We start from the raw sequence: 11,862 nt of genomic DNA on the forward strand, positions 1-11,862 counted from the left end.
ATTCTCAGTCACAGCAGCATGCCACATGGAATATTATCCATCCATTGTCTAATCACTTGATCCAATTCAATGCTGTGGAGACGGGCTCTGCAATTACCAGAGGTCAGTTTCTTCATTTCTGTTGCAGTGTGAGAGCAAAGAAAATTACAGTCATCAACAATTATACTGCTTATCTGTTTAGTTGCAAGAGGATTATCCTTTCTTTTGGACATAATCTGCATTCGGATTTGTGACCAAGATTACAACATACAAATGCCAAAGATTGGAACGTCTGAAAAAGACTCAGTGGATGACAGAGGGATCAAATTTGCTAACTAAATGTGTGTTCACTGATTGATCTGCAGAGCCACACGGTCAGGCTGGGTGCAATAAGATGTGGATACAGTCCTTCAAATTCACATCCCTAGTAAATAAAGAGCATACAATCCATTTTATCACTCTGCAACTCACAACTGGCAACCCACTGAAGCTAAGCAGGGACACTATACTGTAAACAGGCGCCGTCCTTCGGATGAGACATAAAACCGAGGTCCTGACTCTCTCTGGTCATTAAAAATCCCAGGGCGTTTCTCGAAAAGAGTAGGGGTGTAACCCTGGCGTCCTGGCCAAAGTTCCCATTGGCCCTTACCAATCATGGCCTCCTAATAAATCCCCATCTATGAAATGGCTTCATTACTCTGCTCTCCTCCCCGCTGATGTGTGGTGAGCGTTTTGGCGCACTATGGCTGCTGTCGCATCATCCAGGTGTATACTGCACATTGGTGGTGGTGGAGGGGAGTCCCTATTACCTGTAAAGTGCTTTGAGTGGAGTGTCCAGAAAAGCACTATATAAGTGTAAGCAATTATTAATTATTATTATTACTAGCTGACTAGTGACTAGTGACCTTATTTTAGCCTGGAAGAGATACATTATGATCATTTAATACTGGCAAATATTCTTGTAGCACAAGGGAAGCGGTACAAACATTAGATTTCCACTAGGGGGAACAGTAGGTTTTTGGACTAAACTGTCCTGCTTTGGCAACACTATATTTATGGTATATAAATTAGTTATTTCTGGATAATCACTTCAGGAGCTCACTTTATCCCCTGAACAGTAGTCACTGTAAATATAATTTGTCTTTTATTTCCCAAAACAATTCAATATTTCCCACTGTACAACATACAGTATTTAGCCTCTAGAATTTAATTTGCTCAATGTTAGTCTTGAAGCATGTAGTTAGTACTGTGTAGGTACTATCATTTAACAGCATTCATGAGATACATTCAAACAGAATATTAATTCCATATATTCAATTGAATCTTTCAAAGAGAACAACCATTTCCCTGCGAAATTAGGCTTTTCTCTGTCACTTCTCAGGTGGCTCTGACAATCAGCTGCCGTTAAATTGTGGCTGTGGGCATCTGTTTCAATGGAGTTTCTACTCCCTCTTTAAGTGTGATATTAGAAATACATATTTTTTGCTCAAAAACGTCTTTTTACAAATTAAATATACAGCTATAAACTAATATGATGTTTCGACTGTGAAGCCTTCTTAAGGTCTGTGAGACACACCTGAAGAAGGCTTCACAGCCGAAACTTTGTGTTTTCTCGGTTCTCTTTTCAGCATGGGATAAACCTATTGTTCCTTTACAGACTACGCATGCTGACACAGCTACCCATCTGCACTGCTATAAACGAATATAGCATACAATGGCATTTAATTATAACAACTTATACTTAAAGAATCTTTTGTTTTTAATCCACAGCATAATATTACATTATGAAAGACAGTTTCGTGCAGGAAAAAAAAGCACCTTTACATTTACCTTTATTTATATAAAAACTAGACTATTGTCTAAAATAGTGTAAATTGGTAAATTGTGCCATGAAAAGTTCATTTTTCAGTTTCCACTGTCTACATTCCCGGGCACGGCTTATATGTGCGTTAATATTTACCTATCGGATTAGCAAAGGTTAAAATGACACAATTGAAACAGGGTGAGGAAATGTGCACAAACTCCTCTGACATACTCATGAGAGAGAGTCTTTCCCCTCTTGACATGCTTTGAGCTTATAAAAGAGAGATAACCCACTGGAGAAGAACACGACTGTGAGTGACATCACTGTGAGGTCAGAAAATCAAGACTTCAAGGGGAAACTCAATACTACCCAACATTAGAGACATTCCTATTTTTTCAAGTGCCATCTTGATAATGGTTTAAGTTCCTCAGATATTTTTTAACTTCAGCTAGGCGTATGGCCTTTGACTTAAAAATCAGTAAATCGTTAAGGAATGCTGGAAGGTTTAATAGAATTAAGATATTCTTACCAGATCGAAACACCAGCATGGCACTGTAACCTTATTCTTTATAGAAATGTGACCATAAACTCTCTCTTTTAAACTGTACAGGCCTATTACAAAGCCAGTCAAAGTGGACAGCTCCACAGAGTAAACAGTCATAAAATCCAATGCTTCAAGTTGATCGATAATGTAGTAACTGTACTGTATATGAAGATGTGGTGATTGTTTTTATTTAACCTTAACCACCTGTTCTGAAAAGCATAGGTTGTCTTGTGTTTTGGAATACGTAGTCTGTGGTGTTATTGATTTAGCTAGTAAAAATATATATTTAATATTCATCCATTGCGTGGTTTCTGTGTAAAGTGCTGTCAGCATTACACTATTAATTTATTACAAAACTGCTGTGAAAACAAACTGAATGATTATGTTTAAAAGACACTGGAGATCACTTGGATTTGCCATATTTTGAGAAAAGTGTAGCGTTGAAAGCTAATACACACGTGTAGTTGGATATACCTATCCATGGGTGTATACTGTTAACTCCAAGGAGTCGGATTTGAGTCATAAAATCAAAATACAGCATAACCATTACATTATTAAACTGCGCGATGTCAGTACTCCTGATAAACAAACCCTTTAGCCGCATCCACAGAAACAGAAGTCGCAGATATGTGCCGAACAGGAATACTAGTATCAATATAATGTGCTTGATACGAACTGCCTAATGGGGCCACAGGAATAATTGAAGGCAGGTCAGATCCAGCACTTTTATTACAAACAAGCCTTTAAAGAAACACAAACAGAATGTACTTTTATGATTTGAAATAATTGTATATCGCCTCAGCAAAAATAATTTGACTTTTTTCCCTCCCTCCACTTTAGGCTTTGACTGTATAGGTTCAAAGTTGTTTCCTGACTTTTGGATCTTAAGCAACAGTGAGGGTCATATATTCAGTACTTCATTTAAAAAATGTTTTTTTAGATGCATGACTTCCTCATGATAAATATCCTTTCTAAATACATTTCACTTTTGCTATTAAGGTCAGTACTGAATAGTTTAAGAACAAGTAAAGGTTTATTCCATGCTGAAAAGAGAAGAAAAGAAACAAGAACTGACACCTGAAGAAGACTCTACAGCTGAAACATTGAGTTTCTTTTCTTCTCTTTTCAGCATGGAATAAACCTTTACTTGTTCCTTTGCAGCCTATGCGTGTTGACGCACTACCTACTTGAGCTACTGCAGAGTTTTCTTACATATTACTTACCACCATTTGCTTTGACTTGGAAAAACTATGCAGTATCTTTTGAAAAACAGCCCTTTGTCTATTTGTGCCAGCCACGTGTTACTGGCAGTCCTCAAATGTGTCAACTACCGCGAGGAAGGCCTTCCACACTCCAGGCCTGCTTGTGCACACAGCCCCGCCTCCTCTTCTCGTTTGACCGATCTCTCGGTTCGTGTCCGCGATGCAGGTCCAGTGCTGACCCCCACCCTTCGTCACACACCACTTGGAGTGGTCCACCATGATGCTGAAAGGCCTGGCCTCTGGCAGCTGTATAGTCTTCACGTTGTACACCTTGTGCGCCACAGAGCAATTTGACGGCAGAGGCTGATGAAGCTTCCCCCAGCTTTTGGCAAAGAAGTCGTCTCCTAAATAGTTAACCAGCAAACCTGAATAGAGATCTGAAACGGAACAGTGTCACAGGTTCTATGTTAGAATCTGTCCCAGGCACACTTTCTACCCAACCAAAAACAGGAAGTGCACTACAGTAGCTACCAAAACGTCAAACTGAAACTAAGAACAAGTGAATGTGTATTTCTCCCCCCTCTCAGGGGTGGATGCAATAAGAGGTTCCCTTTAATGAAATCATGGCTTCAGTTTAGCATTCCTCACAGAGCAGTAACACTGAAACACAGGTAAAACATGAGGTTTTCTCTGCAAACATGTGGCTCAACAAGGTAAAAAAGTATTGATTTCTTGCCTCTTTATCTTCACAGACTGTAGTCTTGAGTTTACTGATGCGGTCCATTGGGAACAAGAACACTATTTTACTTGGCCTGGGCTTCCAGATTCTGCAACTTGCTTGGTACGGCTTTGGATCAGAACCCTGGTATGTGCCTTGTATTCTGTAGGAGTAGAAAACCCAGGAGCTTTTCCTAACAGACACTGTAGGTCACAGATCATCAAACATAATTTGTGAACCTTTAATATCAGTCCTATTCTGAGTTATTTAAAATTATTAAGCAGGTACTGTCACTATTAAACCAAACATTTAATCTTATAAACCTGAAATACAGTCGCTGTTTTATGCATATTTCTAGTTTGATACTAGTTTTCCTTCTTGGTTTCTCCTCAGGATGATGTGGGCTGCTGGTGCAGTTGCAGCTATGCAGCTATACCTTCCCAGCAGTCAGTGCTCTTGTATCCAGGACAGCTGAAGCAGACCAGCAAGGTACCCAGGGCAAGAAAAAAGTCGCTTTGTACAGAAACTCAGCTGTTGGTTTCTGTCATCCATCTGAAAATGAAAGCACTATGTATTTCTTGTACTTGTAATCTTGCAACTTCTCTGTTATGCCACAAAGCTGTGTCGTGAAGTCAGACAGATCTATTCTTTCACCCATTTGGTTTGACAGTTCTGTTTGAAAAGCTCATAAATATCCAATGCTCCATCCACTAAGAGAGAGCTCAGTAGTCTTAAGTGTAATGGCTAGATTAGAGGGCATCCAGTATGTTTCTTGATTGTCAAAAGATTGGCCTGTGAAACTAATTAAATTAGCTTAAGCTAGTAATTAGTTGTTAATACAGTAACTAGGAGTTTTAGGGATCTAAAACCCAGAAATCTTTTTGGCCTTGAGAGCTGGAGCAGAAGATCTTGTCTTGATCGTTGCACTAGCTAATCTAATGTTTGTGCTGTGCTTGTGCGTTCTTAGCTCTCCCTGCTCATTAGAACTGGCGAGACAGTGAAGAGAAGCACAACATGTTTGCAGTCAGTCAGTGAGGTTAGGTGCAGTTTTAGTCAGGGGGCTGTTCCATGTCTTGTCCTGTGCTAAATGCCAGCATTGGGGGTTAAGACTTTTTAAAATAAACTAAAATGTACCCTACATGTTTGTCCTGTACGTATCTTCATGTGATCCTGCTAGATTTCTGCTTACCTAAGTCTTCTTGTGAATGGTGTGTGGAAGGCTGACGGTCTCGTTCTCTTATAGGTATGGTTCAGGGGATGATCACTGGGATTCGAGGGCTGTGTAATGGCCTGGGACCGGCGCTGTACGGGTTAATTTTCTACATATTCCATGTGGAGCTTAATGAACTCCCAGTGAGTAACAGTGGCCTGGGAGCCGAGTCTGAATCATCACATCACTCTCAACACAATCATCAGGTAACGTACAGTGTCCAGCTTCATGGAATTGTCATTGAAACTCGTCATCTTTAGGTTTGGGTGTCAGTCTCTCAGAATTATGCTCTGGAATGTGAAATGTAGTCAAAATGGTATGAGATGGTGAAACAAATATGAAACCAGACAGGTAGGATTTTGATGTTCAGTTTCTATGTAACCATAGAACTTGTCTCTATCTTATAAAAGGGAATATCATTCTTCGCAGGACATGTTACCTGTCATGCCAGTATCCCAGAGGAGTCTTTCATGACTTGCAGTACATTGTAAGAATGGTTAGGTTAACACACTTGGATGCAGATTTTGCTGTTGATCTTCAGATACTTTTAGTGAGGCACTAACATTTTTTTGCAGTTGATGTTGGCCAACTAATAGCTGGTATCAGGAGTTATAAATGTGATGTCTGTGGAGTGTATGGGTACAGGTCACACTCTCATGGTCCCCCTGTGCAGTCTTACCTAAACTGTGGTCAAGTGAGTAGCTGCGTTGGTATGTGTTAGCTGCAAGGAGACATGTATTGGTTAATCCCAGCCTGAAAAACAGGGGTAAATCCAACATTTCAGCTGCTGAGACGTCTTCAGGGGATATTTCATTTCACATAGCACATTGAATGTCTCAAGATTAAGATATATAATACCCCTAAAAATCCTGGGTTTGGCGGGCTTCATTCTGCACTTTTTAATTACCGTCCCTTTGTGATTTATTTCTGTCCACGCAGAGTTCAATAATCCCTGGTCCTCCGTTCCTGTTTGGGGCATGTGCTGTGCTGCTCGCCCTGCTGGTGGCGCTGTTCATCCCTGAGCACACTAACATGGCCCCGCGGAGCAGCACCTGGAAGAAGCATCTGTCAGCCCACAGCCACCCCCACAACCCCCTGGCACCTGGGGAGGCCAAGGAGCCACTCTTACAAGACAGCAACGTATGACCGCTGTTGCTTCTCAGTCGGTTTCTAGATACATCATTCTGCCATTTTTTATTTATTTATGGAGATGCCAGGTAATGGAAATTCAACACGAGTGTTAAGAGTACCATTTTGTAATATATTTAAAAATTGTCCAAAGGCACTATTGCAATAGCTCTATTTATTGAATTCAATATAGTTAGAGAGGATTTTTTATACATTTTTGTCATAAATTCTACATCGGCATGGCTTACCCAGGGACTTGTGCCTTGTAGAACTGGAATGTTACTGAACACAGTGTGTTTGTCAGTCATCCTGCTTTGAAGCGGTGTGATAATATGGGTTGAAGTGCAATCGGTTCACTAGAGAACACTCAGCCCATTAAGAGCTTTACCTCTTTTTCTCTTTTGACCCAAGACAGACTTTATTAAAAGTCAGAATGATGTACAGAAAAAAGTGGTGTGGCCTCTTAAGCTTGTACATGACAAGGCCTTAATAGATGCTCTTGGGTGCAAAAGCAACATGCAGTGGGTCAAGAACAGTTCATTCTTTTGCGGCTTTGTTATCATTGAAAAGTGAAAAGGACTTGGAACTTCGCTTGTTCTACACATCTTCATTTTTCTGTTCATATCAAGCAGTTGCAGCATGCAGTGCTGTCTCAGTTTCTGACTACCTTCCCATTTTCACAGTTTCAGTTGCAAGTAAGCTTCTGCCCACCAAGAGGGTGGGGATTGCTGGGGGCTCATGTAGTTTGTGTCTCAAGAACCTTTATCTGAACATAGAGCTAGGCGTTGTGCAGCATCATGCAACTGTGAAGCTCAAGACAAAGTGCACAGGACCAAAAAATATGCTGTTCAAACTAGGGCATAGTAGTGACAAGATAATGACCTGGTGTGAATATGCCTTTTTTGAACTGTTATATTTATTAGAGGGCCTCAGAATATGAAATGAGTTTTGTGGCCTCAACTTGAAAGACGTGCATTTTTCTAAGTGGCCTTTTTCAGTAAGGATATTCGCAAGAACATGCTAATGTACCAAATAATAGAACATCAGATGTGAAATTCTCTGAAATATTTTTGTGTGCTCAATATATTTGAATGATTCCTTGAAAGATATTACTAGCGTGTAAAATATCGTAAGCTCAAATGTTTTTATTTTCCTTTCCGTTACGTACTGTGGTTATTACACTGCTTCACTGCCTTGTTTTTCTTTTAACCTTCAAGAAGATACTGTCATGGACACAGTTCTAAGTGTTGTAAATATAAAAGAGGTAAAGTTCAATAAAGTGGATTATTTTAATGTATGCAAGATGTATTATTTCATCTTAGTACTGTGTAACTCCCTTCCCTTCTTAACTTCAAAACATGCTCTGACTTTAGACATCTCAAAATATGATGCAGGATTCAACATTTGGATAATAACTGCTCCAGCAAGGTCTCCAGCTGTTGATTTAAGAATGCCTGGAAAATCTGTTGCATTGTGGTTCCTGATGACTAGAGTTGTGCACCTCAACCTTTTAAAAGTGTTCATATTTCTGTAATTGGGCCGAATATATAGTAGCTACACGACTCTCACAAGCTTAGTTGGGCTCATCACTACCAGAATGGATACTGTGATGGGCTCAGTGGAGTAGTGGCACCACCCCGCATAGCTTCAGGTCTGTGCAAGAACACTGCCTTGATGAACAGATGAAGAGTGATGTCTGTGAGCGAGGAAGGTTCTCTCAATCTGACCGGCACTCCTTTAGTCCACATCAACAACTGCAACCTGCTGCCTCTTTATGGAGAGTGTTAATACCCTACTATAATGAAAACAGTAATTACAGGTATACAAAATATAAGACATGGCAGACTAAAAGCAAGAGAAATTCAAAGCAGATTTTAATTAGATGGATTAAGCAGTTTGAAAGAGGCAATTTGGTGCTGCTTTTAATTACACTGGTACTGTGTATGATTAAAAAGGTTGTGGCTTTTCACAGCGTTGGATTGGTTTTCCTAGAGTCTCAAACTGCTGCTTTTCCCAGAACATAATCCAAATAGTACAAGAGTTCTTTCCTTCTACTGATATTCAGCAAATATAAAAGCACAGCAATCACTGACTAAATAGAGTGGTTGTCTTCCCTTGTCCTGGAAGAACCCAAGGTCTTAATCACAGGTTAGCTGAGTTCTGCTGAATTCTATTTTTTTGTGTCATATTTGTAAATTTGCTTTCAACTATTAATACCCAATAAGGAAGCTGTTTAAGCTGTTTAGAAGCTGTATTAATTAGTAGTTAGAAGCTGTATTAATAAATAGTACAGTACTATTAAATTCACGTGAAGCTAAAACCATACTGCAATACTTAGAATATCTAAAAACTGCAGGATTCAGAATTCTAAAGCTCAAATTACACAGTGGAGTAAAAAGTAACATTATGTTACTATACCTTAGATTTCACACAATATTAACTTTGCTTGTATTTAACTGCAATGTCCAGCAAAATCAGTCTTGATACAAAAAATGAGTGTAGATGCTGGATGTTTTCAGCGTGGAAAAAATATTTGAATATTAATACTATGATGTGCATATTGGACAATTCTATTTTAGTAGTTAAACCTTTCAGCTTTTTGGAATATTTCATTTTTACGTGTATCGCTTAAAGGAGTCCAATGTTTAAATGTTGGAACTCAATATTTTATGAAGCACTACTGCTCAATATAGGTAGAAAATGTAGATCAATATGGTGTATATAATATGTTTACATTTTTATTAAGTGTCAAAAATCCTTTTGGTAAATGTAACATCCCTCAGGCTACAAAGAAATTAGATATAATCACATATAGAAGCAGGATATGCACAGAGAAATAGAAAAGAACAACTTTGAAGTATCATCTGAAAGTTTATTTTACATACTGTGCAAAGAATTTGTAATCAGTTAACAGGAAAAAAAAACATTTAAAAACATATAACTGTCTTTCTAAGGCATTTATTGCCTTAAAACAAATGACATTTTTGTGGCTTGATATAAAAGATTAAATAAAAATACATAACATTGTCATCATTCTCTGTAAAAAATAGTTTCATAACTTTTTTTTTAACTTTAAATAGGCTAATAAAATAAATAATTTGTACACATGTGTACAGTACCAATCAGATGAGATAATTATGTATTTACAAAGTATGATGCAAAAGTTAAGGAAAAACCCTTATTGTACTGTAAAATCTGGTAAGGTTAACCAGAAATAGCCTGCTTTTGTCTATATTATGAATGAATTATGAGGCAAAACAATGGATTTTCATTCAGTAATATTCCTTCCACAACATGCTAAATGGAGCCATGCACCCTGTCTGAGTCCTGCATGGTTGACTTTTCTTGTATTGTGTATTGAGATGCAATAAAATGGTTAATTGTAGCCGTAGTGCAAGAAGATGTTTAGTGCTCCCACTGCTGGCAGAGAGAAGCAGAGATGGAGAGAAACGTGCTGCTACACTGGTAGAGAAACATACAGTACTTCCCCAAAATCAGAACAGCTATCAATCCTACTGGGGAATAAACCTCCAAATAGTTTAGTTTAGTAGATTTATTGTACTAGATTTGTCGATGTTTAGTTAAATATTAATGCTTTGGCAATACTGTAATCCATAGGTTATTTCAATAAGAGTCTGAATTTTAATACATTTAAGGAACATGTCAGAGCTGTGAGTATCAAAGACACAATCTTTCAGTTTTATGTTTTAGAACTTCTATTGCAGAAAGATACCCAAAACCAAAATTATTCATTTGCAGATTTTGGCTTTCCACACATCTCCTCTTGTTATACCTGAGTTTGGACACTGTTTTTCACCTGCTTTGTGCTCATTTTCCCTCAGCTGTCTACCCCTTTGTGCCTACTCTGTCTTGTTTTCTCCTGCGCCTCATTTATCTGCTACTTTCCCTCTCTCCCTCACATCTTAAGAAGGCTCCACAGCTGAAACCTTGTGTTTCTTTTCTTTACCTTTCTTGATGGAATTAACATTTCCCTGTTACTTTGAATTTGAATGTCAGCACCTCTAAAATACAAGCCTGACCAACAGTTGTATGAGAGAATGCTGAAGATGGTTGCCATTTAATTAGCAGAGGCAAGGTCAGCAAAATTACATAGGTAAAATATGGCAAGAAGAAGAGGAGCCAGAGGAGAAAATTAAACACACCACAAAGGATAAAGCCTGAAACTAAATTATACTGAAACTAAATACAAAATAAAGGATTCCTGCAAACCTGCAGGTTAGTGGCATTAATAAACTGTCATAACATACAAAACAAATGAAAAGGAGCATATCTTTTTGGGCAGTCTTAATTTTTCTGAGCTTTAGAGGATTTAGAATTGCAACAGGCATGGTTAACAGGTTCCACGCACACCAACATTATTCACATCACGAAGGGTAATGCTCCTGTATCCTGCATAAACTCATATTGTCTGAAGAAAAATAAAACAAAGGTATGACAATGAATTAAAGGCCTTTCAACGCCTTGTGAGTAAAACACAATGTTACAGTACATGAACATGACAAGTTTAATAAACGCTGAAAGAAGGCGGAGAGCATTACCTATCTGCACACAGTAAACCTGAAAACCACTGTAAACGAATCTGTCGTTGGAAGAAATTATTAGAGACAGAATTTAGTAGGCATACAAGATTCCTGGTTTATGTTAAAAAATAAAGGTCTTTCTCGATGTATCACAGATAGAAACTTCCAAAAGGCAAGCAAAATGAAAAGCTTGCAAAGTCATCAGTCCGTCATTTGTGAAAGAACAATTAACACAGAAGTGTGCAAATAGATTCCATTGTCACAGAAAACGTAACGAAATCGAGCAGCAATACATGCAAACATAAATAAAAACACAGATTTCATGTAAAGTGCAGGTGTGACCAGTGCATAAACGTCCTAAAACATCCCGGAATTGTGTTTCCCAACGACGATGTAGACCACAGGATGTTCCATAGTGTGCAGCTCTGCGAGAAAACGTGGAAGCCGTTGTCCAGGCTGAAGAAAGGAGAAAAGAAAAGGAAGAATGAAACCCTATTTCTAGGTACTTTTAACACTAGTGCTTAGACCTGAATGCTGGAGCTGTACATTTCAACTAATACCACACACACGTATTCCAAAAATAGAGATGGACGGTACAGAGACCGCAGGAAATCATCAGCTGTACAGATAAAACGTCTGAAGAGGCGCAGTTTGAGGTCAGCACACAGGAAAGAACGTTTACATTATGCCCAAAGACTAATAATTCCTTTTTTGGGACTCCTAAACGTGTAAACAA

Source organism: Lepisosteus oculatus, unplaced genomic scaffold, assembly GCF_040954835.1.
Source record: "Lepisosteus oculatus isolate fLepOcu1 unplaced genomic scaffold, fLepOcu1.hap2 HAP2_SCAFFOLD_327, whole genome shotgun sequence".
NCBI classification, from domain to species: domain Eukaryota; kingdom Metazoa; phylum Chordata; class Actinopteri; order Semionotiformes; family Lepisosteidae; genus Lepisosteus; species Lepisosteus oculatus.